Source organism: Dermochelys coriacea, chromosome 21, assembly GCF_009764565.3.
Source record: "Dermochelys coriacea isolate rDerCor1 chromosome 21, rDerCor1.pri.v4, whole genome shotgun sequence".
Lineage (NCBI taxonomy): Eukaryota > Metazoa > Chordata > Testudines > Dermochelyidae > Dermochelys > Dermochelys coriacea.
The window spans coordinates 130,196-157,143 of NC_050088.1; the positions used below are offsets into that span (position 1 = coordinate 130,196).

The 26,948-nt window shown below is 51.0% G+C and overlaps 1 long non-coding RNA gene across 1 annotated transcript; it reads right to left on the reverse strand.

Annotated features, from left to right (window-relative positions):
* Positions 1-15,775: 15,775 nt before the first annotated feature.
* LOC119846470 lies at positions 15,776-21,138 on the reverse strand. The gene is made up of 4 exons (XR_006276512.1): positions 21,027-21,138; positions 19,729-19,993; positions 19,132-19,272; positions 15,776-18,569 (listed from the first exon to the last, which is right to left on the reverse strand). It is a non-coding gene; the product is annotated as an uncharacterized LOC119846470 (long non-coding RNA).
* Between the last annotated feature and the right edge of the window lie 5,810 nt (positions 21,139-26,948).

Here is a 26,948-nt window from a genome sequence, read left to right on the forward strand (position 1 = left end):
GTGGCTGATGGGAGATGTAGGCCGGGGCACACTACATCTCCCACAAGGCACTGCTTCATTACTTCCCTCCACCTCCTTCCCACCCCCAGCTAGCCTTAGCTGGGCACATGGCAATAGTGGGGGCTGTGGATGGGCACCGAGGGTCGCTGGGTTACGGAGGGGGGCCGTCCAGAGGAGGATTTAGGCTGAGGGTCAATAGGGGGGCAGATGGGAGATAAACAGAGGGATTGGGGCTCCTGGCAGTTTTGGGATGTTGCGTTGTGGCTAGGCCCATCTGGGTTGAAGTGGAAACAGGTTGCTTTAGGACCCGCTCAGGGGATATGGGAATGGGCAGGAGCAGGAGGGATGCAGGGGATCGGGGAGATGAGAGGATTCTTGGATAAGGAGGATTCTGGGGCAGGTGCCCTGGGGGGAGGGAACGAGAGGGATATGGGGGCTTTATCTAGGTGATTGAGGGAGGGTGAGAGTGCCTGGAGTTAGGGAAGCAGGAGATGAAGTGGTTTAAGAGGTGGAAACTGAGGCATGTAGGCCAGGGAGGAGAAGCAGAGTTGATGAGGAGGTGGGGGTGGATAAGGGTACTCCACTGTCACCTACTGTCCCCAGTCCTGGAAGGGGTCACTCAACCCCTTACTGTAAGGTTGGCTGCTACCAGTGGCAGCACAGCTCAGGGATGCTCAGGGCTGGTAAAAGGATGTTTCACGCACTAGGCAAAACTTCCACCTTGCGCCCGCCCCTCCCCCCGGGAGCCCTGTAAGGCGCTGCAAGCCTGGGAGGCAGAGAAGCAGAGCATGCCACCCTGCGTGCCGCCCTCATCCCCCATTACTTGCTGCAGGCAGCCCTCCCCATGCCTCCCTGCCCCAGCTCACCTCTGCTCCACCACCTCCCCAGAGTGTTCTTTTGGCTGCCCCCGGGGATGCTCCATCTGTGACTCGTACATAGTGAGGGCACTTCTCATGGCAGCTTGTGCTTCCCACCACTCCCTGGTAGCTAGAAGTTTCTGGCTGCTCACTCCCTGGTGGAAGAAAGGACAAGATCCTCCATCTCCCATGCGACCTCCAAAGTACAATAAGCTATATAGGCCAGGACATCCCACACATCTTATACTGTACTACTATACACCTTTTCCTCCTTGATCCAATCACCTGCATAGTGCCTTGCCCCTACTGTGACATCTCAGTACAGAGATGGGAGAAAAAGGGCACCTGCAGAGATCCTGGGATGTCTCCCCTCCAGCAAGGTACATGCCCTGCAGAGTGAAAGGAAAGGGGAATTACCTGCCCCTCTTCCTACATGTTTAATCATTTGCAAAATAAGAAAAACTACTGTGATACTAGAGATCCCCCTCTTGATTATTAAAAAGATTAAATGGCAGTTATAAAATGGTGTATTGCAATTAGAGTTGCTAGAATGCACAGTCCACCACAATGAATTGTTTTTGTTAACCCCCCCCCCCCCCCCAAACATCAGAGTTACATCCTTAATGCTTACAGTAAGGCTGCCAGTGTAATAAGCATGACTGAGATACTAAAGATACCAGTTATATGTAGTTAAAACTTTCTGATTTTCTGTATTGCTCCATAGTGTGATTGTTCAGCCTCGCCCCTGCTTGCTTCTCCATCTGCAGAAGGTTAAGGCGGACATCCTCCTCCCTTTATATCACAGCCTGAAAACCCTTCAGAATAGCTACTGTGGCCTCATTCTGCCAACATATAATGATGCCCATTGGGATAGTATATGTCACAACTCATACCCTCAAGGCTACAGCCATATTCAAGTAATTTTCAAAAAGCTCCAATATGTAAAGTCTGACTCTGGCACAAAACTATCCTTTCTGCAACCGAGTCCATAAAGGGGTTGGGCCTGATCCTGAAAACACTTAAAGGATATGCATGTACCGTTACCTGTATTCATGAGTATTTGCAGCCACAGGACCACTCCCATCGATTAACCAATACACAGAATTAAATTTAAATAATTTATTAGGGTAATTTTTCCAACTGCATTGGAGACCAACATACTGCAATAGGGATGGGATAGTGGAAGAAACATGGGAAGAGGGGCATTCTGGGGGGGAATACATTTTCAACACCCAATGGGGTCTTTGCAAACTTGTCAATATGATGTTTTTATGTATTTTTAGTCACTGATCACACCTCCAGCTGTTCCAGGTAGCACGTCAGTCACCACATTCTGGAAACAAAGGTAAGAGAAGACTACAATTCCCCTGCCGCAATAAGGCATACTGCACTAGAAGCGCGCGTAAGCAGCAGCTTTAAGTCTGCATTCCCCCACCAGTAGATCTGCACAGAGAGCTGTAGACATCTATGGTCTCAATCACCACTGGACACATGCAGGTGAACACTTTTATGAAGGGAGGCTGTAGACCAACAGGCAAGGAGAGAGCATGTAGGCCAACACCTTAGAAATAATGAAGAACAAACAACACCTGTAGTCACCTTCCTGGTTCCAGGCCTCTGCTCAGGAGGACATGCTTCTCCCTGCCCTGAGAGATCAGAAACTTCCAAGATAGCAAGGGATGTGAAGGGTAAGAAGAAGCATTTCTACAGATATGTTAGCAACAAGGTGGTGGTTAGGGAAAGTGTGGGACCGTTACAGAATGGGGGAGTCAACATAGTGACAGATGATGTGGAATACACTGAAGTACTCAATGCTTTTTTTGCCTCAGTCTTCACAGACAAGGTCAGCTCCCAGACTGCTGTACCGGGCAACACAGTACAGGCAGGAGGTGAACAGCCCTCAGTGGTGAAAGAACAGGTTAAGGACTATTTAGAAAAGCTGGAAGTGCACAGGTCCGTGGTTCCACATCTAATGCATCCAAGGGTGCTCAGGGAGTTGGCTGATGTGATTGCAGAGCCATTGGCCATTATATTTGAAAATTCATGGCAATCGGGGGAGGTCCCGGATGATTGGAAAAGGCAAATATAATGCCCATATTTAACAAAGGGAAGGAAGAGAACCCATGGAACTACAGACTGGTCAGCCTCACTTCAATCCTTGGCAAAATCATGAAGCAGGTCCTGAAGGAATCCATTTTGAAGCACTTGGAGGAGAGGAAGGTGATCAGGAACAGTCTACATGGATTCACCAAGGGCAAGGCATGCCTGACCAAACTGATTGCCTTCTATGATAAGATAACTGGCTCTGTGGATATGGGGAAAGCGGTGGATGTAATAAATCTTGAATTATACACGCACTCCGCGGCCCAAGATCTCGATGCTGCACACTGTCCTACGAGGCAAAGAGATATCATGGCTAGCAGGTCCAGCCCCCCCTCCAGGAGCAACTATACCTCCTCAAGCTTCTCTGTCAGACCAAGAGGAACCACCTGGCGAGTCTGCAGGCACAACAGAGAGTGAGGCAGGGGAAGACGACTGCATCTGTCTCCAGTACCCAATCCCTACAGGCTTCCTCCTCTTCCCCTTCTGCTTCCCCTTCCGTGGAGTCCAGACCCTCAGGGACCTCAGAAACACGTTCAGAAGGCCCGCAACAAACGGATCGCCTTCCAATGTAGTTGCTGCGACCTACCCTTCGAGACTCAAAAGAAATTTTATCATCACCAAACCACATGCAAGCAACCCCTCACAATGGCAACAGTCAATCCCACTAACACTCTGTGGGTTCCAACCCTAATCCCCACCGACTCTCCGGCTTCAGCACCCCAGCCAACGTCCCCAGAGCCACAGCACGTAAGGGGGGGGAACGACTACAAACCGATGGAAGCACCACTCCCGCCTCAAGGACTGACCAACAAGACGACGCCACGAAAAGAACCAGCTCCGTCTTTAGAATCCCCACTCTGGACCCTGCCGTGAGGGGGATCATCGCCATCTCATAAGTCAGCAACTTCACCAGATGCCTTAGTGACCTCACAGAAACCATCTGGCACAATACGGATACGAGACAGGGCAGTGCTCCCTCACAGGTAACCTCATACCGCCCTGCTGTAGGAGCAATTAGCATCCCCCACCCAGACGGCCTGGTGAGATCCAGCCAACGAAGGAGCCTCCCACAGCCCCCAGATCCCACGACCAGACCCCGCCCCTGGGAGACTGAACACCTCCTCCAGGGTTGGCCAGTGAGACCCTGACCGCCAAAAATCCCATGCCCCACCGAGGATCCCCCAGCAGGATAGTGCCTGCAGGAGAACCAGAACCGTCCCCAACTCTTCCAGACACAACCGCGTCCCCCCAAAGTCCAATACCCATGCTTCCAGTACCTCCCTCCCTCCCAGAAGATCTAGCACTGTCTCGGAGACACTGAGAGCTGCCTTCCCTCCGCACCAGCACCCCTGCCTCAAGATCCACTTGAGCACCACTCTCCAGTCCGAGTGACAACAATGCCACAGACTGTCCCCGCAGCACCTGAACCTGCGGAGACAATGCAGCAGGAGGAGCGACGGCCGCAAGCAAGGGTCGCCACGCCATGGCAATCCACCTGGACGGAGGAGCTGGCAAAGGCTGACAACTTTGAGAACTTCGACACCCTGATGGACAGACTGACCGCATCTCCGCCGCATCATCCGGCAGCCACATCTCGTATTCAGAAACTACACAGGACAAACCGTTCCTAAGTCATGAGAGAGATCCTCGATGGGACATCCTCCTACTGAGCCATCCAGTCCGAGAGGCTCTACTCCTACTACTGTTTGATCGCGAGGCCCAGACAGACATGCGATGCCCAGACTGCCTTCTCCCGCTACAACAGATCAACCTCACGGAGGACCTGAAGTGAGATTTTTTCCCCCCGCAGGAGGTGCTGGTGAGGCTGACGAGGACCAAAAACACCACCTCTGGAAAAAATGGCATCTGCTACCACCTGCTGAAGAAGTGAGACCCTGGCTGGTTGGTGCTTGTCACCATCTTTAACAAATGCAAGCAGTTCCGCTGTGCTTCCTGCTCCGGGAAAAAAATCCATGACCGTGCCCATCCACAAAAAAGGCGAACAAGACGACCCTGGCAACTGGAGGCCCATCCCCCTCTGCTCCACCATCTGCAAGCTGTATGCTAGCTGCCTCGCAGCAAGGATCACGGACCGGTCAGTGTGTGGGGTCACCGTCAGCTCAGCTACAGAAGGGCTTCATGTCCTGCGAGGGATGCTATGAGCACAACTTCCTTCTTCAGAGGGCAGCCAGGAGGCAGCACGCCATACCATGGCTCGACCTGACTAATGCTTTTGGGTCCATACCCCACCATCACATCTTCGCCACCCTGGGAGAGTTCGGAATGCCAGAGACCTTAATCCAGATCCTCCGGGACTTCTACAAGGACTGCACCACCACCATCCGCACCACAAGAGGGAGAGACGGATGTCATCCCCATCTGCTGCGGGGTGAAACAGGGCTGCCCCCTCATCCCCATCATCTTCAACCTGGCCATGGAACCACTCATCCAAGCCATCTCCAGCAGCCCGACCGGCTTCGACCTGCACAGCAAGAGAATCAGCATCCTGACCTACACAGATGATCTGGCCCTGGTTGCCGAGAGCTCGGAAAGCCTCCAGCGGATGCTCGACATTGCCAGCCGAGTCACTGAGAGGATGGGCCTCTACTTCAACCCCAAAAAGTATCCCTCTCTCCACATCAACGGCGGTGCCAGGGCTCTGGTCCGGGCGTCATGATTCCTGATCCAGGGAGAGCCCATGGCCTCCCTTGAAGAGGGAGAGGTATACCAACACCTAGGCACACCCACAGGACTCCACGTCCAACAGACCCCTTGTCATAAATATAAAGGGAAGGGTAAACACCTTGAAATCCCTCCTGGCCAGAGGAAAAACCCTTTCACCTACAAAGGGTTAAGAAGCTAAGATAACCTCCCTGGCACCTGACTAAAATGACCAATGAGGAGACAAGATACTTTCAAAGCTGGAGGTTCTCTCTGTCTGTGTGATACTTTTGCCGGGACCAGAGCAGGAATGTAGGTCAGAACTCCTGTAAAAAAAGAGTAAGCAATCTAGTTAGACATGCGCTAGATTCCGTTTTGTTGAAATGGCTGAGAAAATAAGTTGTGCTGAATGGAATGTAGATTCCTGTTTTTGTGTCTTTTGTTAACTAAAGGTTTTGCCTAGAGAGATTCTCTTATGTTTTGAATCTGATTACCCTGTAAGGTATTTACCATCCTGATTTTACAGAGGTGATTCTTTTAATTTTTCTTTAATTAAAATTTTTCTTTTAAGAACCTGATTGCTTTTCACTGTTCTTAAGATCCAAGGGTTTGGGTGTGTGTTCACCTATGCAAATTGGTGAGGATTTTAATCAAGTCTTCCCCAGGAAAGGGGGTGTAGTGCTTGGGGGGATACTGGGGAGGGGGGGAGACATTTCCAAGTGGGGCACTTCCCCTGTTCTTTGTGTAACACTTTGGTGGTGGCAGCTTTTAACCTAAGCTGGTAAGATTAAGCTTAGGGGGTCTTTCATACAAGTCCCCACATCTGTACCCTAGAGTTCAGAGTGGGGAAGGAACCTTGACATCCCCGAAGACACCATTACAGAGATCGTACGGGACACAGCCCAAATCGACTCCTTGCTGCTCAACCCCTAACAAAAGATCAACACCCTCAATACCTTCCTGATCACCCGCATCTCCTTTGTTCTCAGGGGATCGGCCGTAGGCAAGGTGCCCCTGAACAAGGCCGACAGCACCATCAGGCAACTGGTGAGGAAATGGCTCTACCCTCCCCAGAGGGCCATGTGACGGAGCAAGAAGGATTGACCTGGGGATGTTGCAAGGGAGTTTTACTGGAACTGCTACGCTTGGGATGGGATAGCAGGGGGTGGCTTCACTTGAGGTATAGTACTGGAGCCTGTAACCTGAGCAGGAGGGGGGTTAGTGCCAGGTGACACTTTTGCCCAGGAAACTGGACAAAGGCTGGAAGAGGAGCTGGGGGGAGGCTGGGCGAGACTGCTGGAAGAGGTTTCAGTTTGGAGAGGTCTGGGGAAATGGAGAGAGCCCCAAGGATGGAATCTAAGCTCCCTGCCCCCCGAGGGACCTGACTGAGGGGGGCCTGTTTGTACCTACAAGCTTTGTTTGGAATGGTGTTCCTGCTATCTAATAAACCTTCTGTTTTACTGGCTGGCTGAGAGTCAGAGGGAACTGCAGGAAGAGGGGGGTGCAGGGCCCTAACTCCCCCACACACCGTGACAGGCCAGCACCAACATCATCTACATTTCCCACATGAAGGGTGGCACCAATGTACCTCGGATGGGAAACCTGTGCGACATGGAGGTGATCACCCATACCTTACGCCTCTTGACGTGCCCGAATCCAACAGCGAGGAGCATCGTGGAGGAAGCAGGACGTGGTCAGGAAACGCATCGCCAGGGCCCCCTATGAGCAGGACGTTGCCACTTACCTCAGTGGCTCCCTGGAGGCTGAGTTCAGGAGGGTGGGGGGGACCCATCCTCTCTCTGGTCCCACGCCTGCAATGCCTCGAGATGCCTAGAAAAGAGGATCGGCTGCCACAGGAAGTGGTGTGAGGAGCACTGGGAGCTGGGAATATTGGTGCCACACCTAAAGACCCCGGACCACACCATTGTCACCCCGACCGCCAGAATGATGCTGGAAAGGACCCTGAAAGACACCATCCGCTGCCACTATGCTGAGAACCTCAAGTGGAAGCCGGACCAGGGCAAGGTGTTGGAAGTGTTCAGCAAGTGGGACGTCAGCAACCACTTCCTCCCCGGGGGCAGCTTCACCAGGTTCGCTGACTTGCACTTCGTCCACCGGGTCCAACTCAACTGCGTTCCCCACAACGAAGCCATCCGCCACGGCAACCGGGACAAGCACTGCAAGAAGTGTGTGGCTACGCCAATGAGACCCTGCCCCACATTTTGTGTGGATGCAAATACTGCTCCAGAGCCTGGCGGCAACACCACACCACCACCGAGAAACGGCTGGTGAAAGCCATCCCACCGCCCCTGTGGAAGAGCACTGTCAACTCTGCCATCCGTGGAACGGGCAGCCGACTGCGACCCGACACAGAAAAGAAGAAGGTCCTCATGGTAGGCGTCACGGTGCCATTTGAAAACAGGTCACCGGCCTTCCACGAGGCCTGAGCACAGAAGGCGTTGAAGTACACTGGCCGACAGCCTGAGAGCCCAAGGCTATGAGGTCCAGGTCCAGATCCAAGCCCAGATCGTGGGAGCCCTGGGCACATAAGACCCCCACAACGAGCCAGTACTGAGAGCAAGCGGAGTCGTTTGACACGACTCCTGGCTCATGAGACAGCTCATGGTGTCCGACACCATCAGGTGGTCCAGAGACATCTACACGGAACACATCACAGGAAACTGCCAGTACCAGGTTGAGTAACCAAGACCACTGACCAGGGAAATAACCCACTTCCTTCCACGATGAACTGAGGGACACACCCCACCATGTACTTATTCTCTACACCACTACTGACTTGGACGCTTAATACATTCCATGGGTGGCGTACCTGAGCCTACTTATCCACTGACGTTTTAAAAACTCCCGCACCCCAATCTGGATCTATGCTGTGATATGTATGTACCTCGTGAACCTTGTAACCAATACTTGCAATCCCCTATAACCCAAGCCCGACCTCAGATGTACAGTATCTTCCCTCTGAACTTGTGTAAATTTGATTTTAAACATTAACTTTAATAAAATTTTTATATCTTGACTTTAGTAAAGCTTTTGATATGATCTCCCACAGCCAGCAAGTTAAAGTACAGATTAGATGGATGAACTATAAGGTGGATAGAAAGCTGGCTAGACTGTCAGGCTCAATGGGTGGTGATCAACGGCTTGATGTCTAGCTGGCAGCTGGTATCAAGCGGAGTGCCCCAGGTGTCGGTTTTGTTCAACACCTTTATCAATGATCTGGATGATGGGATTAAATGCACCCTCAGCAAGTTTGCAGATGACACTAAGCGGGGGGGCGGGGGGGGAGAGGTAGATATGCTAAAGGGTAGGGATAGGGTCCAGAGTGACCTAGACTAATTGGAGGATTGGGCCAAAAGAAATCTGATGAGGTTCAACAAGGACAAGTGCACAGTCCTGCACTTAGGAAGGAAGAATCCCGTGAACCACTACAGGCTGGGGACCGACTGACTAAGCAGCAGTTCTGCGGAAAAGGACCTGGAGATTACTAGTAGACGAGAAGCTGGATATGAGTCAGCAGTGAAGGAGGCCAACAGCACATTGGGCTGTATTAGAAGGAGTACTGCCAGCAGATAGTGGGAAGTGATTATTCCCCTCTATTCGGCACTGGTGAGGCCACATCTGGAGTATTGCATCCAGTTTTGGTCCCCCCACTACAGAAGGGATGACAAATTGGAGAGAGTCCAGCAGAGGGCCGGGGCACATAACTTAGAGAAAAGGCTGAGGGAAATGAGGTTATTTAGTCTGAAGAAGAAGAGAAGAGTGAGGGGAGATTTGATGGCAGCCTTGAACTACCTTAAGGGGGGTTCTAAAGAGGATGGAGCTAGGCTGTTTTCAGTGGTGGCAGATGACAGAACAAGAAGCAGTGGTCTCAAGTTGCAGTGGGGGAGTGTCAAGGTTCCTTCCCCACTCTGAACTCTAGGGTACAGATGTGGGGACCTGCATGAAAACCCCTTAAGCTTATTTTTACCAGCTTAGGTTAAACTATTTTACCATTTGCCCTTGGACTTCCACTGCCACCACCAAACGTTTGACTGGGTTTACTGGGTAAACGTTGTTTGGGAACGTCTTTCCCCCCCAAACCCTATGCCCCCCTTTCCTGGGGAAGGCTTGATAAAAATCCTCACCAATTTGCATAGGTGAACACAGACCCAAGCCCTTGGATCTCAAGAACAATGAAAAAAACAATCAGGTTCTTAGAAGAAGAATTTTAATAGAAGTAAAAAGAATCACCTCTGTAAAGTCAAGATGGTAAATACTTTACAGGGTAATCAGATTCAAAACATAGAGAAGCCCTCTAGGCAAAACCTTAAGTTACAAAAATACACAAAATCAGGAATCTACATTCCATTCAGCACAGCTTGTTTTCTCAGCCATTTAAAGAAAACAGAATCTGCGCATCTCTAGCTAGCTTACTTACTAAGTTCTAAGACTCCATTCCTGTTCTGTTCCCAGCAAAAGCATCTCACACACACACACACACACACACTCTCTCTCTTTCCCTCTGTGCAGCTTTTGAAAGTATCTCGTCTCCTCATTGGTCATTTTGGTCAGGTGCCAGTGAGATTATCCTAGCTTTTTAACCCTTTCAGGTGAAAGGGTTTTTCCTCTGGCCAGGAGGGATTTTAAAGGTGTTTACCCTTCCCTTTATATTTATGACAAGGAGGTTTAGATTGAATATTAGGAAAAACTTTTTTCACTAGGAGGGTGATGAAGCACTGGAATGGGTTACCTAGGGAGGTGGTAGAATCTCCATCCTTAGAGGTTTTTAAGGCCCGGCTTGACAAAGTCTTGGCTGGGATTGGTCCTGTTTTGAGCAGGGGACTGGACTAGATGATCTCCTGAGGTCTCTTCCAACCCTAATGTTCTATGATTTTATGAAGATGGGGAAATTCTCCTCCTGTACCCAGAATGAGCAGGTAACCTTTTATTAGAAACTAAGCTGCAGCTAGAGGAAGGCAGGAGTCTGTACCCGAGTACCTTTACCACACATTTATCTTAGAGGCCAGTCAGGGTAATGCACCAGTGTCCCCTGAAGCAGCAGTGACACCCAATGGCCAGTCAGGATAATGAACAGACTGTTTCCCCAGGATCAGCTGTGACAGTTGGTGGTCAGTCAGGGTAAATTATAGAATGAACCTGCCCTGGAGCAGCAGACACACCCAGTGGGTGACCAGTGAGGATAATGCACAGAGTGCATCTTCCTTGGAGCAGCAGTGACACCAGTGGCTAGTAAGGGGTAATGCATGGAGCGTCTCTTCCATGGAGCAGCAATGACACCCAGTGGCCAGACAAGATAATGCACAGAGTGTTTGTCAGAGAAGAACAGTAACATCCCAGGGGCAGCGCTAGCCTCTTCCGGTGGTGGTTGTGGGGGAGGAGGGTTAGACAGAAAATTGTGGCAGCTGCAACCCCACTTGCCATGAGACTCTACCCCTCCCCATGGCTGCACTCCTTGCTCCTCCTCAGTGAAGAGCCAGCCCCCGCTCCAGGACTGGCTCTAGTTTGGGGCGGCATTCTGGCCCCTTTTTTTTTTTTTTTGCTTGGGCAGTTGCATTCTTGGAGCAGCAAGTTTTTTGCTTGGGGTGGCAAAAAACCTAGAGCCGGCCCTGCCCCCTCCAAGGCCCTGGCCCATGGCTATGTCAGAGGCCAGAAATCAGAGTCGGGTAGGGTGAGATGGCTGCTGCATTAGCTGACGTCATGGTGCAGACAGCTGCAGAGCTTCCCCATCTTGTCCTCCTGCTGCTTGGGCCCCTGGGGCTGCAGCTGCTCCTCAGCTCTCTCCTGCCCTTTGACCGCTCACAGCCCATGAGAGCCGTCCAGGACCTGGCTGTGGGGCCAGCACAGCCCTCAGGGAGCAGAACCCAGGAGCCCGGGCCAGAGCACATCAGTCCAGGAAGCTGTGCTGAGCCCTGGACCCTCCACCTGCCCTGGATGGTGCACCCTGTGGGTCAGAAAGACAATTGCCAAAGGCTACTCTCGGGGCCCCCCACTCACGTCCTCTGAAGCAAGCCAGAGTTGGTAGGGAGGACTAGAGTGGTGTGACCAGGGAAGCTCACCCAGTGATGTAGAAGGAACAGAGTTGAGGACTGAGCATCTCTGGTTACAGGCACGTTGCTCTCCACAAAGTTACCGTACTTCAGGAAGACTTCATAGCACTGGACAACTCCTTGAGAGGGCACAAAGGGTTCCCCCAAGCATATCGTGCCCCAGAGAGATGCAAAGGCCTTTTCTCAGGGACCCACCCCATGCTGACAAGAGTTTTTGGAGCCCTCCCTCAATACTTAACTTAAGCAGATTTTTTATTTGCTCTTCCTCCACAGATCACTGTCTGGTTTCCATCTCCCTGGATGGTCTCAGCCACAGGTTGGTCATTCTGTCATCTACCCAAAATCAATAGGAACTGAAAAGAGAGAGAGAGAACACACTTGTAAGTTAGTCTTCCATGCACCAGTGCTTGCCTTAGACAGACAGACACACACGTCACCTGGCTCTGCTCACTGGACTCCCTTCTCTATACCTCTCCAGCCTACTCAGGTCCTAAAATGCTCATCTCTCATAAGGAACTATAGCCACCCAGGTCTCTCCACACCCTCAGCCCACGACACCCATGCCTGCCAGGATGCTCTGGTTCTCTGAAGAAAGGAATGGTTGAGTACTGAACTGACGAACAACGTGTTCTTCAGTGATTCACACCAGATGACATGGAAGGACAAACCAGAAACTACAGAGCATCTCTACTTGCACTCAGGTCACCCTCCTTCAGGTTTAGTCATGGGGAGGAGGGGGACACTCCAAGACAATTATCAGCCAAAGACCCTTCTACTATCTCCCTTCATTGGATATAGGCAGGTGTAGAAAGCTGTGGGGATGCAAACTTGGGTGTCAATAGCTCTGAGCCTAGATGGGTCACGTTAGGTACAGACTTACAGGTGGAGGGGGGTGGAAGGAAGTGACTTATTGTTGCTGCTGTCTCTTTAGCCTAGTGGATGCAATCTACAGCTGATAAGACCTGTCTGCTTCCCTGAAATTATGTATTATATGCTTGGGTAGTCAGAGCCCTCTGAGAGAGCAGTGAGAAGCCATTTACAGGGAGCTGATTTCTGTGCATGGGCCCTTGCAGGGGGAGGTGGCAGAGGCCTTGCACCTGTGGTATAACGGATCTGTTCCGTGGCGACTGGATCCTCATGAGCACCAGGTGTAACCTCCACAGGCAGATGTGGGGCTGGGTCCAGGTTTTGTGGTGGGTCCTGGGGTGGGTGGCTGAGAGTTGCCTCTGGGAGACAAGATCCTGAACGGGAAGGCAGAGGAACGCCAGGAGGGGCACCCTGGCCTGATGGTATGCCCAAGAGGTCCAGAATTGCCACTGGGGTGCTGATACGTCCTGCCTTAGCCTCCTTGGCCTTGATCTGGGTGCCTCAGACACCCCCGATGCCCTGCCTGATCAAGGGCAATCTCGAGAGGGATGGCCAAGCGGGGGGAGGTGGGGCAGGCGCAGTGCAGGACTGCACCAGGGAGGCATCGTCCTCCAATGGACGGGATGGGTGCTGTGAACGGTAGTGGGGTCTCGACGTTGATCTGTACCGTGGTGCAGGATGGTGTTGCTGTGGGGAGAGACTGTGGGATGTGCAGTGGTGCCGTGAAGTAGAGAGGTGCCGCAACGTGGAGCAGCGCCGGGATGAGGACTGGTGCCGCGATGTAGAGCAGTGCTGCAATCGAGGACTGTGTCAAAGCAGGGACATGTGCCAGGAGCGGAAGCGGTGCCGTGAGCGGGAATGGTGCCACGTTGGAGAGCAGTGCCGCAAGGTAGAGTGGTGCCAGGATGGGGAGCGGTGCCGGTCCGTTGGGCGATGCCTGGAAGGTGCAGGCTGAGGCCGGTGCTGAGAGCGCCCTGAGGTCACAGAGTGGGACCACGACTTATCTGCCAACGAACACTTCGAATGGGAGTGGCTCCGAGGGTCGGGACCGCAAGACCAATGCCACGAGTCGGACCAGCGCAGGGCATAGGTGTGATGCTGGGACTCAGAGCGGCGTCGGGACTCTGAACAGCGCGGAGATCCTGGTTGGGGGGGCAGACAGGCCAAACAGCCAGCTTGCCCCAGATGGTGCCGTGCCTCGAGGGAGTGGAGTCCTCGTAGTTGGAGACGTGGGCGCCGCTGTATCAGTAAGCCCCCTAGTGGCTTTGAAGGTGTCTGGAGTGGAAGGCATCATGACCTCCCCCACATGCAGCCACGGTGAGTCCAGGAGCGTGGGGCTTCCTGGGGAGACGGGCCTGCGACGACTGTGCCCAGCCCAAGGGTCTGTCAGCCATAGGCCTGTTCCCTGCACTGTCCCCTTCCAGGGGTGCAGTGTCCGTGGCAGGCAGAAAAAAAAAAAAATCTCATTTTATGAGTGTCCCAATTTAAACTAAAGATTTCACAGAAGTCAAAACTCCGACAACTCCTACCACTGGACCCAGAGATGGGAAACAGTGGTCTAGCAAATGTGGCAGGACAGCCCCTGCCCTCCCACAAAAAAAATCTAGGCATCAGCAACTCCTAGTAGTAGGAAATTGGGACACTGAGCAGCTTGTGATGCTACAGCCCATTGAGCCAGTTTTGTGCCCTGCAGGTAGTCACTATGGTGTAACAGTGCTATGGTGCTACAGAGAAAATGGTAGCACATTTCCCAGTCCTAAGACACCAGGGTGTCTCTGTGCTTAGTAGACTGCTCTGCGTACAGGATGTGAGGGGGTTTGAGGGACCCGCCTGGCCAGGATCTTGCCACCCAAGGAAGGTGAGACTTGCGGCAGGCTTTGGAGCAGGCGGTTCAGCAGCCGGGAGACTGCATGCTTGTACATCCCTGAGCAGCAGGTTGCGCACTGCACATAGCACATGTGTAGCGCTGCAAGGCCAGGTTCTGCTGGGTGGATGTCGCAGGAAACAGGGACCCGGAGGTGAGAGAACCAGCAGCCATGAGCTGAACCCACCAACCTAGCAACCTGTGACATCACCATCCATCCCTTCAGCCCTCTGTCCAACCCTTCAGTCCAACCCCCTGTATGCCATATACATCCCTCCATCCACATTCCTTACACACTCATCTCCATATGCATCCCTCTGTCTCTCTGATTGTCCATGCAATGCTCAGCACAATGAGACCTGGACCCTGTGCGAGGTTTTTGGGTGCTGCAGTAATGGAGCTGGGGGTGATAATATAGGTCTGGGCAGCACTAGTCCCAGCAGCACTTCTTCTAAGCCCAAACTCTCTACAAAGATGGGAGGTGGGAGGAGCGGCCCACTGAGCTGGGCAGGTAGTACACATCCTTCCCAGTACGGCAGAGACCATGTCCATAAACAGATGGATCCTGCTCAGCTCCATGGGACCCAGTGGAAGAGGGTGCATGCAACTGAGCATGGGAGACTGCGGGGTCATTAGCCAGTACTTTGCTCTGTTGAAGGCTCTCCACATGATGTCCGCTTTCTCTGCCTTGGGTTGCCATGAGGAGTAGGGGCAGGCACCAGGTGTACAAGCATTTGGGGGTTTAGTGTCTGGGAGGGGTTTTGGGGATACAAGGGGCTTTGGGAAAGGATGCAGACACCTACATCTCGGCTGTAGGGGGGAGCTTCAGGGGGATTAGACAATAAGCACACTCATACTGGGTCATTCCTATGGTCCATCTAGTCCAGTATTCCTGTCTATCATAGTGGCCAGTGCCAGACGCTTCTGGCAGTTAAAGGTTTAGGGACACTCCCAAGCATGAGGTTGCATCTCTGACCATCTTGTCTGAGAGCCGTTGATAGACCTATTCTCCAGGAACTTAGCTAATTCTTTTTGAACCCAGTTGTACTTTTGGCCTTCACAACATCCCCTGGCAATGAGCTTCACAGGTTGACTGTGTTGTGTGAAGAAGTACTTCCTTTAGCTTCATTTAAACCTGCTGCCTATTAATTTCATTGGGTGGCCCCCTGGTTCTTATGTTACGAGAGGGGTAAAGAACACTTCCTGATTCACTTTCTCCACACCACTGCTGATTGCATGGACCTTTGTCATAACCCCCCTTAATCATCTCTTTTCTAAACTGACCAATCCCAGTCTTTTTAATCTTTCCTCCCATGGAAGTGGTTCCAATTGTTGTGCTTGACGCCCCTCTCTGCACCTTTTCCAATGCTAATATGTCTTTTGTGAGATGGGGGTAACTAAAACTGTATGCAGTATTCAAGGTGTGGGCATATTTAAGATTTACATAGTGGCCTTATGGTATTTTCTGTTTTATTATTTTTCCCTTTCCTAATAGTTCCTAACATTCTGTTGGCTTTTTTGCGCTGCTGCACATTGAACAGATGTTTACAAAGAACTATCCACATGACTCCAAAATTTTTTTCTTGCATGGGAACAGCTAATTAACATTGAACTTTATCTGTCATTTTGTTGCCCAATCACCCAGTTTTCTGAGGTCCCTTTGTAACTCTTCACTGTCAACTTTTTCCAAGATAGTTGAGTCTCTTTCCAGAAGTTGATAGGTTGTGAGCAAGAACTGCTATGATGGGGCATAGTGGGAGAGTCCCTCTCCGAGATAATATATAGATCTCTTATAGATCTGACTATACAAAAGTAGAGTTAGCTAGGCCAAAAAAGAATTTGAAAAGCAACTTGCAAAACACAGAAAAACTAACTGAAAAATTATTTTAAAGTACATCAGAAGCAGGAAGCCTGACAAACAATCAGTAGGGCTACTGGATGATCAAGGTGCTAAAGGAGGACTCCAGGAAGACAAGGCCATTGCAGAGAAACTAATTGAATTATTTGCATTGGTCTTCACTGCAGAGAACGTGATTCCCTCCTCTGAGCCATTCCTGCTCGGTGACAAATCTGAAGAACTATCCCAGACTGAGGTGTCAATAGAGGATGTTTTGGAACAAATTGATTAAATAGTAATAAGTCACCAGGATCAGAGGGTATTCACCCAGGAGTTCTGAAGGAACTCGTATATAGAATTGCGTAGCTGCTAACTGTGGTGCGTAACGGAAGGCCCTCACGTACTTTTGGACTGCCACTGCACAGTGATCTAACAGAAGGTTAGGAACCATTTAGTAAAGGGAGACACGAGACAGAAAACATCATAAGACCACTATATGAATCCATGGTACGCCCACACATCGATTACTGCGGTCAGTTTTGGTCACCCTATCTCAAAACAGATGTATTAGAATTGGAAAAGGTGCAGGGAAAAGGGCAACAGCAACGATTATGGATATGAAAAAACTTCCATAGGAGGAGAGATTAAAAATACTGGCACGGTTCAATTTAGAAAAGAGATTACTAAGGGGGATATGATAGAGGTCTATAAAATCATGAACGGCATGGAGAAAGTGAATAAGGAGTGGCTAGATTCCATAGTCCACCAATGCAAACTTTTTTTGGTTTTGTTTTGAGCTTTTTAAACACCAAGACAACTACATCATTACTGCCTGGAGAAAGCCTGCTACTGTGATGCGTTCGTTTCCCCATTAGTAAAATGCGGAGGATTATATCCTCTTTCCTTTCAATTTCTGCATGAAAAACCCTCAAGAGAAGCTAATGTAGCCTGACTGATGTTATATAATGACCGCGCATTGGAGCAGTGAATGTCACTCCTCACACTTTCAAGGCTACTGCTCTTGGTACTCTTAAAAGCATCAAATACTAATTTAGTAATGTTTCACTGGAAAAACTTGTTTATACTGCAGTCTTTATAAACTGGAGTTTTTAAAAATGAGCTTGAAGAGAAAGTCTAACTCTGAAGCAAAGGTCTGTCCTTTATGTAACTGAGTTCAGGGAGGGACTGCAGAGACTAATCCTAATCCTGCAGAGACTTATGCATGTGCGTAACATTAGATGCATATCCTTTGAACATTTGCAGGCACAGGACCATCCCCAGCAATTACAGTCAAACCTCAGCATTACAAATACCCCAGGAATAACTCTGAACAAAATGTTATGGCTTTTCTTTCAAAAGTTTAGAACTGAACATAGATTGAATACAGCTTTAAAACTTTACTATGTAAAAAAAAAAAAAAATGCTGCTTTTAACCATCTTAATTTAAATGAAAACAAGCACAGAAACAGTTTCCTTACCTTTTCAAATTTTTTTTTAAAGCTTTCCCTTTTTTAAAAAATCGTTTACATTTAATTCACTACTATACTCCATTTGCTTTTTTTAAATAATATAATCTCTGCTGCTACCTGATTACATATTTTCCAAATGTTCCAAATGAGGAGCGTGTTTGACATGTCAGTATGTAATTCTGGTGTTCCTAACTCTAGAGGTTCTACACACAAAATTCACCTAAAGTAAAGTATTCATTAAGCTAATTTTTCCTACTGGGGACTAGGCTGCTGCAACAGGGATGGGATGGGATGGGATGGGAGAAGCCTGGGATAACTCTAGGGAACAAATTTTTAGGCCTGACTAGAGTCGTTGCAAAAGCAAAAGTTACCAAAAAAACCCAAAACAAAAACAAAAAACAAAAAACAGAAAACCCACCCTACTGATCAATCACTGAACATACATCCAGCTGCACCAAGCAGTGCCCAGGTCACCTTAATCTAGAAACACAGGCAAGAGAAGACAACAACTCCCATGAGGTATCAGGGCTCAGTGGGGAGTTGCACTAGAAATACACATTAGAATTTGCCAAGGAAGATCAGCAGTTCTCAAGATGGAGAAATTCTCCACCTGCCCCCAGAGCTAGTTGGGAACCTTTTATTGGATATTAGCCCCAGCCTAAGGGAAGTGCTCTCTGTAGTCATCAGGGCTGTCACCACAGCCATTAGGAGACAAACACTTATCTTAGTGACAAAAACAGCTTCTTTGCTCCCCGCTGGTCTTGCCTGGCATCTGTCTTGAGGCCAGGCTAGTTTTGCTCTCCATCTCAGGATGGAGCTGAACTAATCCTCCACAAGTGTTCCCTTGCAGAAAACACAACCCAAGAAGAAAAAGTTAGTGGCAGAGATAGCAATGGTATTTATCTCTGGCTCTTGCTATTCCAGAGGGATTTTTCCTACACTCGAGACAGTAATGGCTAACTGAAGAGACACCTGGCTGCTCCTGCACCCAAAGCAATCACACTGCACAGCAGACTAGTGTCTCTTCCCCTTGCCTTTATCCCCAAAGAGGTCTGTACCTAACCAGAATGCTCACGTCTTCTGAAGGAAGCTAGTCAGTACGGACAAGGAGCAGAGTGCAGTGACCAGTTATTCACACCCAGTGATGTGGAAGGAAGAGAGTTGAGGCCTGAGCCTCTCTGATTACAGGCAATTTGCATTCCTGGAAGATAACCATAATTCAGGAAAACTAATATGTTCCCTTCCCGGGGCCCTGACAACTCCCTTAGTGGGAAACCAGGGTCCCACCAACCTTCGCATGCCCCAGTTAGATTCAAGGACTTTTTTCTCATGGACCCACTCTACGCTAACATAACACGTTTCTCTCTATAGACAAGAGTGTTTGCAGCGCTCTTTAAATACTTACCTTAAGTAAATTTCCATTTGCGCCTACTTCACAGCTCGCTGTCTGGTTTCCATTCTGCCGAATGGGCTCAGGGTGGATGCTCCTTCTCCTGGTCTCTCCTCCAGGTTGGCCATTCTCTCATCTGCCCAATGTCATTAGGAACTGAAAAGAGAATGTAGGCCAGCACTGGTGTGTGGAGAACAGACATGAGCAGTAGGGTCACCTGGTTTCTGCTTCCTGGAGCCCCCTTCCCTAGTCCCCACCAGCCTAGCCAGCGCTTGAAGTGATCAGCTCTGGTAAGGGACTACAGTCCTGCAGGTCTCTCCCTACCCCTATCCCATCCCATGCCTGGCCAGGATGCTCAGGTCCTCTGAAGGAACAGAAGATGGCTTTCTTTGGCTGTACTCAATATTTTGTTCAGTGACTCACACCAGGGACTTGGAAGGACAGACCAGGAATAACAGTGTCTCTAGTTGCAGGCAGGTTTTCCTCCTTCACATTTAATCTTGGGGAGCAGGGTGATGCTCCTAGCTCATTAACAGCCAAATGCAGGGCTCCAACCTCCCCAGGACCCATCCCTTGCAAAGAAGAAGCATCTCTCTGCTCTCAGGGAGGCACCTTGCTACTCAGACACTTGATAGAGAGACATCATTTCAGCAAAACATACAGCTGCTCCTCCTCCATCACCAGACAGAACTCTTGGGCTCCTCAGCTCCTGCCATGAGGGATGTCCAGGCTGCTCAGGTCCTCATCTGGCTGGGCTGCTCCACTGGCCTGGACAAGACCTCCCGCAAGCACAGCAAATAACCCAACAGCCATCACTGCCCAAACCTGTGCCGGGGTGTGAGCTTGTCTTCCCTGTCTCATCTGCGCTAGAGCAGATCTATATTGAGAGAGAGAGAGAGAGAGAGAGAGAAAACAATGATTAAAGCTAAAATTATATCATGGAGGTCACAGAATCAAAGAATTCGCGACTTCCATGGGTGGCAGGGGAGCTCCCCCAGAACTCCCAGCTGCAGTGGGCAGACCCCACAGCTCCCAGGCACCATATGTGAGAGGGGGACCCTAGAGTTCCCAGCAGCCACAGGCAGCCTTAGTCGCTGCAGGCAGGTGTGGGACCCTATAGGTCCCAGCCACCATGGGAAGAACCTGGAATTCCCAGCAGCCACAGGTGACAGGAGGACCCCATAGACCCATGCCATCGCAGATGCTCCCCTGTAGCTCCCAGCTGCTGCATGTGACAGAGGAACCCCAAATGTAGGGGGGCACAGCTCCCAGCTGCCATAGCCGCTGCAGGAGAACCCTGCAGCTCCCAGCAGCTGCAAGCAGACTCTGGAGTTCCACAGCCCCATGCCATTGCAGATGGACCCTGTAGCTCCCAGCCACCACAGGCAGACCCCAGAACTCCCATTTGCCACATGTGGCAGAGAGACCCAGGAGCACCCAGCCACTGTGGGCAAGGGCAGGGCCCCACAGCTCCCAGCTGCTGCAGAGGAACCCCACAGCTCCCACAGGCAGACCCTGGAGCTCCCAGTGTCATGGACGGCAGGACAGCTCCCACAGGTCCACACCACTGCGTATAGACCCTGCAGCTCCCAGCTGCTGCGTGTGGACCCAGGAGTTCCAAACAGTCATTGATGGTGTGGGGACCCCGCAGCCTCGCATCATTACAAATAGACCCCCCAGCTTTGCAGAGCTCCAAGCAGCCATAGGTGGTGGGGGAGCTCCCACAGGCCCCTGCCACCGCAGACAGAACCCGCAGCTCCCAGCAGCTGCAAGCAGACCTGAGAGCTCCCTGCCACCATGGGTGGACCCCAGAGCTCCCAGCCTCCACATGCAGCCTTCAGCCACTGCAGGCAACAAAGGGAATCCCCAGCTCCCAACCACTGCAAGCAGACCTAGGAGTTCCCAATCACCGTGGGTGGCGGGTAAGCCCAGCCTCATGCCATTGCAGATGGACCCTCTAGCTCCCAGGCGCCATGGTCAGACACCAGAGCTCCCAGCTGAGCAATGTTATGAAGGCCAAAACTATAATAGGGTTCAAAGAAGAACTAGATAAATTAATGGAGGCTAGGTCCACCAATGGCTATTAGCCAGGATGCTGTCCCTAGCCTGTTTGCCAGAAACTGTGAATGAGCGACAGGGAATGGATCACCTCATGATTACCTGTTTTGTTCATTCCCTCTGGGTCACCTGGCATTGGCCACTGTCAGATGATAGTATATTGGGATAGATGGACCTCTGGTCTGATTCAGTAGGGCCATTCTTATGTTCTTAGGAACCCAGGAGCTCCCAGACACCATGGGCAACCCCACACCTCCCAGCTATCACGGGCAGACCCTGCAGCTCCCAGCAGCCACCGAGGACTCTGGAGCCACAGCCACAGGTGACGGGGGGAACCCAAGAGCCACAAGAGCAGTGGTAGATGCCCCCTGCTTCCCCATTTTGTCAGTTATTTTTAGTAAAAGTCAGGGACAGGTCAGTGCTTCCAACAATTTTTGTTTAACATCCATGACCTTTATCAAAAATAACCATGACAAAAATCTTAGCCTTAACAACGATGGGTCAACTTGCAACCCGCTTCCCCAACACTTTCGCTCCCTGGAGCGAACATGATCCTCCCCCCTCTCTAGGGTGCTACTGACACCAAAACGACCTAAACCCCCCTACTTATCAATCACTATTGGTTGGCACCCTATTGCCACCCGCACTTCTACGCTGCTGCTGGCCAAACCCTCCCCCCAAAATCTAAACCCCAAATCCCAAGATTTCACCCACCCCCCACCCAGAACCTAACAATATGTGCTAACCCGTAACCCTATAACCTGGTCTCCCTTACCCAAAACCGTACCACCATCCTCACCCCCACCCGAACCTCCAGCTCTGAACCCAGCCCCTCTAAGCCGGACAGCGCTCTGACCCGGAGCCCAGGCCCAGGCCCAGGCCCCCCTCCCCCACTTCGCAAAAACAGCGCAACCCCCAGGCATCCTGCTTCTAACAGGCTGCCCGCTTACAGGCCTTCGCTCACACGCACAGAAACAGACTCTGCAGCTACAAGCGTCCCACGCTCCCGCCGCGACCACGGAGCTCGGTCCCACCCCCAGCGCCCATGCACTGCGGCTGGGTCGCTGCCCGCAAGATCCTCGCGCTCCAGCCTGGCGATTTCCCGCCTTCCCGTCACCGACTCCAGACGGTCCCGGGGCTTCGAGATGTTTCTAAGCCGCGGCACGGCAGCGATCTCCGCCCCTAGGCCGTGACAGCCCATTGGCTGCCAGCCCCAGGAAACGTCATCTAGCGACAGCCCGTTGGCTGTCGGAAAACACCGCGCGCGCAAGCGGGCGCGACCGGCCAACATCCCCAGGGGCTGCGGCTTTTCGCCAGGCAGGACGGCAGCGCCCGCTGCCGGGGTCTCCGTTCCTCCGCCCGGGCAGCCGGAATCAGCGCTGCTCGGCCTCGAGCTCCTTCTCGCGGGCGTGCGCTGAGCGCCGACTGCACAAGGCCTGACGGCTCCGCCCACCATGGCTTTCAGAAAACGTCACCTAGTGACAGCCCAATAGGAGATTAGCTCGGTCTGAAAACGTCACTTAGTGAGGGCCCTATGGGAGATCAGCTTTCAGAAAACCTCACCTCACTACGCCCAATGGGAGATCAGCTCTTTCAGGAAACGTCACCTCACTAGGCCCAGTGGGAGATCAGCAGTCAGAAAACGCTGGGCAGGCCCGAAGCGCCCGACAGCAAGCGCCCCGCCCGCGCCCCCGCCCCCGCCCCCGCAGCGGCTCTTCTCGCCAGCACGCACGCAGCGGCCCCATGCTGCCTTCCAATCCCGGCCCTGGCGCGAGGGCCAGCTGCTCCCCTAGTCCGTTAGCCGGGGCCGCCGTGCGTACGACGTGTGCAACAGCGCCCCTGCACGGGCCCCGTCAAGCGCTCATTTAAAAGACCTAAAGAACCCCCAGCGATCTCGTTTCAAAGCCACCGAAAAGCATAATCGCAGCAAAGCGCGCGCGCAGCCGGACAATATTCCTCCCTCGCGCCCCGGTGCGCTGTCCCTGCGTCGGGCAACAGGCTTCCAGGTTAGGGTGACCACACACCTAGTCAGCGGCAGTGCTGCCCAGGCAGGCTCCCAATAAGCCACACTAAAAATATGAGTCCCAACCCCAAAACTTACTCAAGTTTTACCCCAATGTCCCCAAACGGCCAGATTTTAATATGCAAATAAGATACTGCCTTGCTCAGTCAACTCCCTTTGATCTTCGGTGGGAGCCTGCCGCCAGAGAACAACGTTGATATTTAAATTAGCTAGTACGTCGCTCAGTCAATGCCCTCTGCTCGCCAGCAGGTGACGTCGGAGAGCTCCGAGCTTGCTCACTTCCCTTTCTGGCATCAGCTTCAGGCCCCAGGATTTATAAGGGCATAAACCGTGTGGGATTCTAGCGGAAGAATATCACTTATTCAGTTGGCAAAAAGAAAAGGAGGACTTGTGGCACCTTAGAGACTAACAAATTTATTAGAGCATAAGCTTTCGTGAGCTACAGCTCACTTCATCGGATGCATTTGGTAGCAGTTGAGGAACGTGAGCTGCTCTGAGGGGACATACTTGCATACAAGGGCAAGTATTGCAAAGATACAAATCGAATTTCTGTGAGACAATTTTAAGGGTAATTTATATTTGGTAAAAACCTTATTTAGTGAAAGAAATGCTGGAGTGACAGCACGTTTACTGGGGCTACAAAAACACTTTTCCCCTTGGGTGAAACAAGAAGTTCGAATTAGAAAACTACATAGCTTGTTCCAATGTTGGTACAGGTTTAATTTAGCTTATGTGCAGGTTCGTTTAAGGCTGACTGTTTTGGTCTATTGTTTTGGTTTAGTTTTTTTTAGTTGTAGTGGAGCTTTTAATTGATGTTTTCTGGATTGGAATGTCTGACATGCAATATTGGTTTTGACATAGTTCTGCATATTTTTATACAGATTTGGCCAATATTCAACTGTTTTATAGGTGGTTTTAACAGTAGGGCTTATTTATTTTGTTATTTTATCATCCTGTAGTAGCACACTTTTTTGATAATTTATGACATTTGTTAATTTTTGTTTTTAAAAAGAAAATAGTTTTTTATTAATGTTTGGGTTTTAAATTAATCATTGGTTTCAGTTTCATATTTTGGTTTTTATTTTGGTTTCTGATGGGATATTTAAGAGGATTTCGGATTTAATACTAAAATTGGGACAAATTTAGATTATTTATATGGGTTTGGACTAAATCCTTCTTACTATTTTATTTTAATAAACGTTATATTGCTGTAAACCCTGGCCACGGGGGAGAGGAGATGAGCCTAGCCTTTAACTGAGGAGCAGAAGCATGGGCCTCATGAGGGGTGGAGCCAGGTGATGAGGGGGGCACAGCCCCTCAATTTTTTTCTCTAGCCCACCTCACTGCCCCCTTCCTCTCCCCCTCACCAAACGGCAAGAGGCTGATGCCACACCTGCTGGCCACGCTGCTTTACCCCAACTGGTCACTGGGTGTCACTGCTGCTCCAAGGGCGACATACTCTCTGAATTACCCTGACTGGCCACCGGGTGTCACCGCTGCTTCATGGGAGATACAGTCTGTGCATTACCCTGACTGATCACTGGGTGTCACTGCTGCTCCAAGGGAAACACTTTCCGTGCATTACCTCAACTGGTCACGAGATGTCACTGCTATGCCAAGAGAAACATGCTCTGTGCATTATCCTGACGGGCTACTGGGTGACACGGCTCCTCCATGGGACCCCCCCCCCGTGCATTACCCCAACTGGCCACCTGGCATCACTGCTGCTCCACGGGAAACGCAACCTGTGCATTACCCTGACTGGCCACCGGGTGACACTGCTCCTCCATGGGACCCCGCCCTCCATGCATTACCTCAACTGGCCACCTGGCGTCACTGCTGCTCCATGGGAAACACAACCTGTGCATTATCCTGACTGGCCACCGGGTGCCACTGCTGCTCCAAGGGTGACAGAGTGCCTGCATTACCCTGACTGACCACCGGGTGTCACTGCTCCTTCATGAGAGATACACTCTGTGCATTACCGTGACTGGCCACTGGGTGTCACTGCTGCTCCAAGGGAACTCACCTTCTGTGCATTACCCCAGGTAGCCACCTGGTGTCACTGCTGCTTCATGGGGGATACGCTCTGTGCATTACCGTGACTGGCCACTGGGTGCCACTGCTGCTCCAAGGGAACTCACCTTCTGTGCATTACCCCAGGTAGCCACCTGGTGTCACTGCTGCTTCATGGGGGATACGCTCTGTGCATTACCCTGACTGGCCACTGGGTGTAACTGCTGCTCCAAGTAAAAGACCTTCTGTGCATTACCCCAAATGGCTACTGGGTGACACTGCTCCACCATGGAAGACCCACCCCCCCCGCATTACCCCAGTGGGCCACCTGGTGTCACTGCTCCAATGGAGACACAATTTGTGCATTATTCTGACCGGCTACCAGGTGTCACTGCTGCGCCATGGGAGATACACTCTGTGCATTACCCCAGTGGGCCAGCAGGTGTCACTGCTGTGCCAAGGGAAACATGCTCTGTGCATTACCCAGATTAGCCACTGGGTGTCACTGCTGCTCCAAGGTTGCATCCGATGAAGTGAGCTGTAGCTCACGAAAGCTTATGCTCAAATAAATTTGTTAGTCTCTAAGGTGCCACAAGTCCTCCTTTTCTTTTTCCAAGGTAGACACACTCTGCATTACCCCAACTGGCCACTGGGTGTCACTGCTGCTTCCTGGGAGATACATTCTGCACGTTTCAGCGCTGTAACGTGCCAGTATAGACGGTTCACCAGCTACGCCCCTTGTGGAGGTGTTTTTCTTAGAGTGCTGGGAGAGCTCTCTCACAGTGCTGTGCCGCAACTACACAAGTGGCAGCGCTTTAAAGTTGCCAGTGTAGACAAGCTCTTAGAGTTCTTTCCATAAGCAGCATGCCCCTACATGCCTTTGCCTTGCTGAGTCATAAGGTGTAGCCCCTGGCCCTTTCAATGGATTCACTGTACAGTTGAAACAACAAAGAGGCCTTGTTGCACCTTAGAGACTAAGCCCTGGTCTACACTACGAGTTTAGGTCGAATTTAGCAGCTTCAGCTCGATGTAACCCTGCACCCGTCCACATGATGAAGCCATTTTGATCGACTTAAAGGGCTCTTAAAATAGATTTTTATACTCCTCCTCGACAAGGGGATTAGCGCTAAAATTGACATTGCTGGGTCGAATTTGGGGTAGTGTGGATGCAATTTGACGGTATTGGCGTTTGGGAGCTATCCCAGAGTGCTCCATTGTGACCCCTCTGGACAGCACTTTCAACTCAGATGCACTAATCAGGTAACCAGGAAAAGCCACGGGAGCTTTTGAATTTAATTTCCTGTTTGGCCAGCATGTTGAGCTCATCAGCGCAGGGGACCGTACAGACCCAGAATCTCAAAAGAGCTCCAGCGTGGACCAAACGGGAGGAACAGGATCTGATTGCTGTATGGGGAGATGAATCCGTGCTATCAGAACTCTGTTCCAGAAGACATAATGCCAGTATATATACCAAAATCTCCAAGGGCAAATGCGAGGTGTTTACAATGCTCACAACTGCAGCGGTGATTGGAGTGGGCTCCTCCTTGCAGTGCTATGGTGTATGCGCGGGCAGTCCAGGAAAAAGGGCAAGAAATGATTGTTTGCCATTGCTTTCATGGAGGGAGGGGTCACTGATGACACGTACCCAAAACCACCAGCAGCTACCTTGTCCGTCATCTCTATTTTTTAAAATTAAGAAAGAATGAATGCCTGGTTTCAAAACAATAGTTACTTT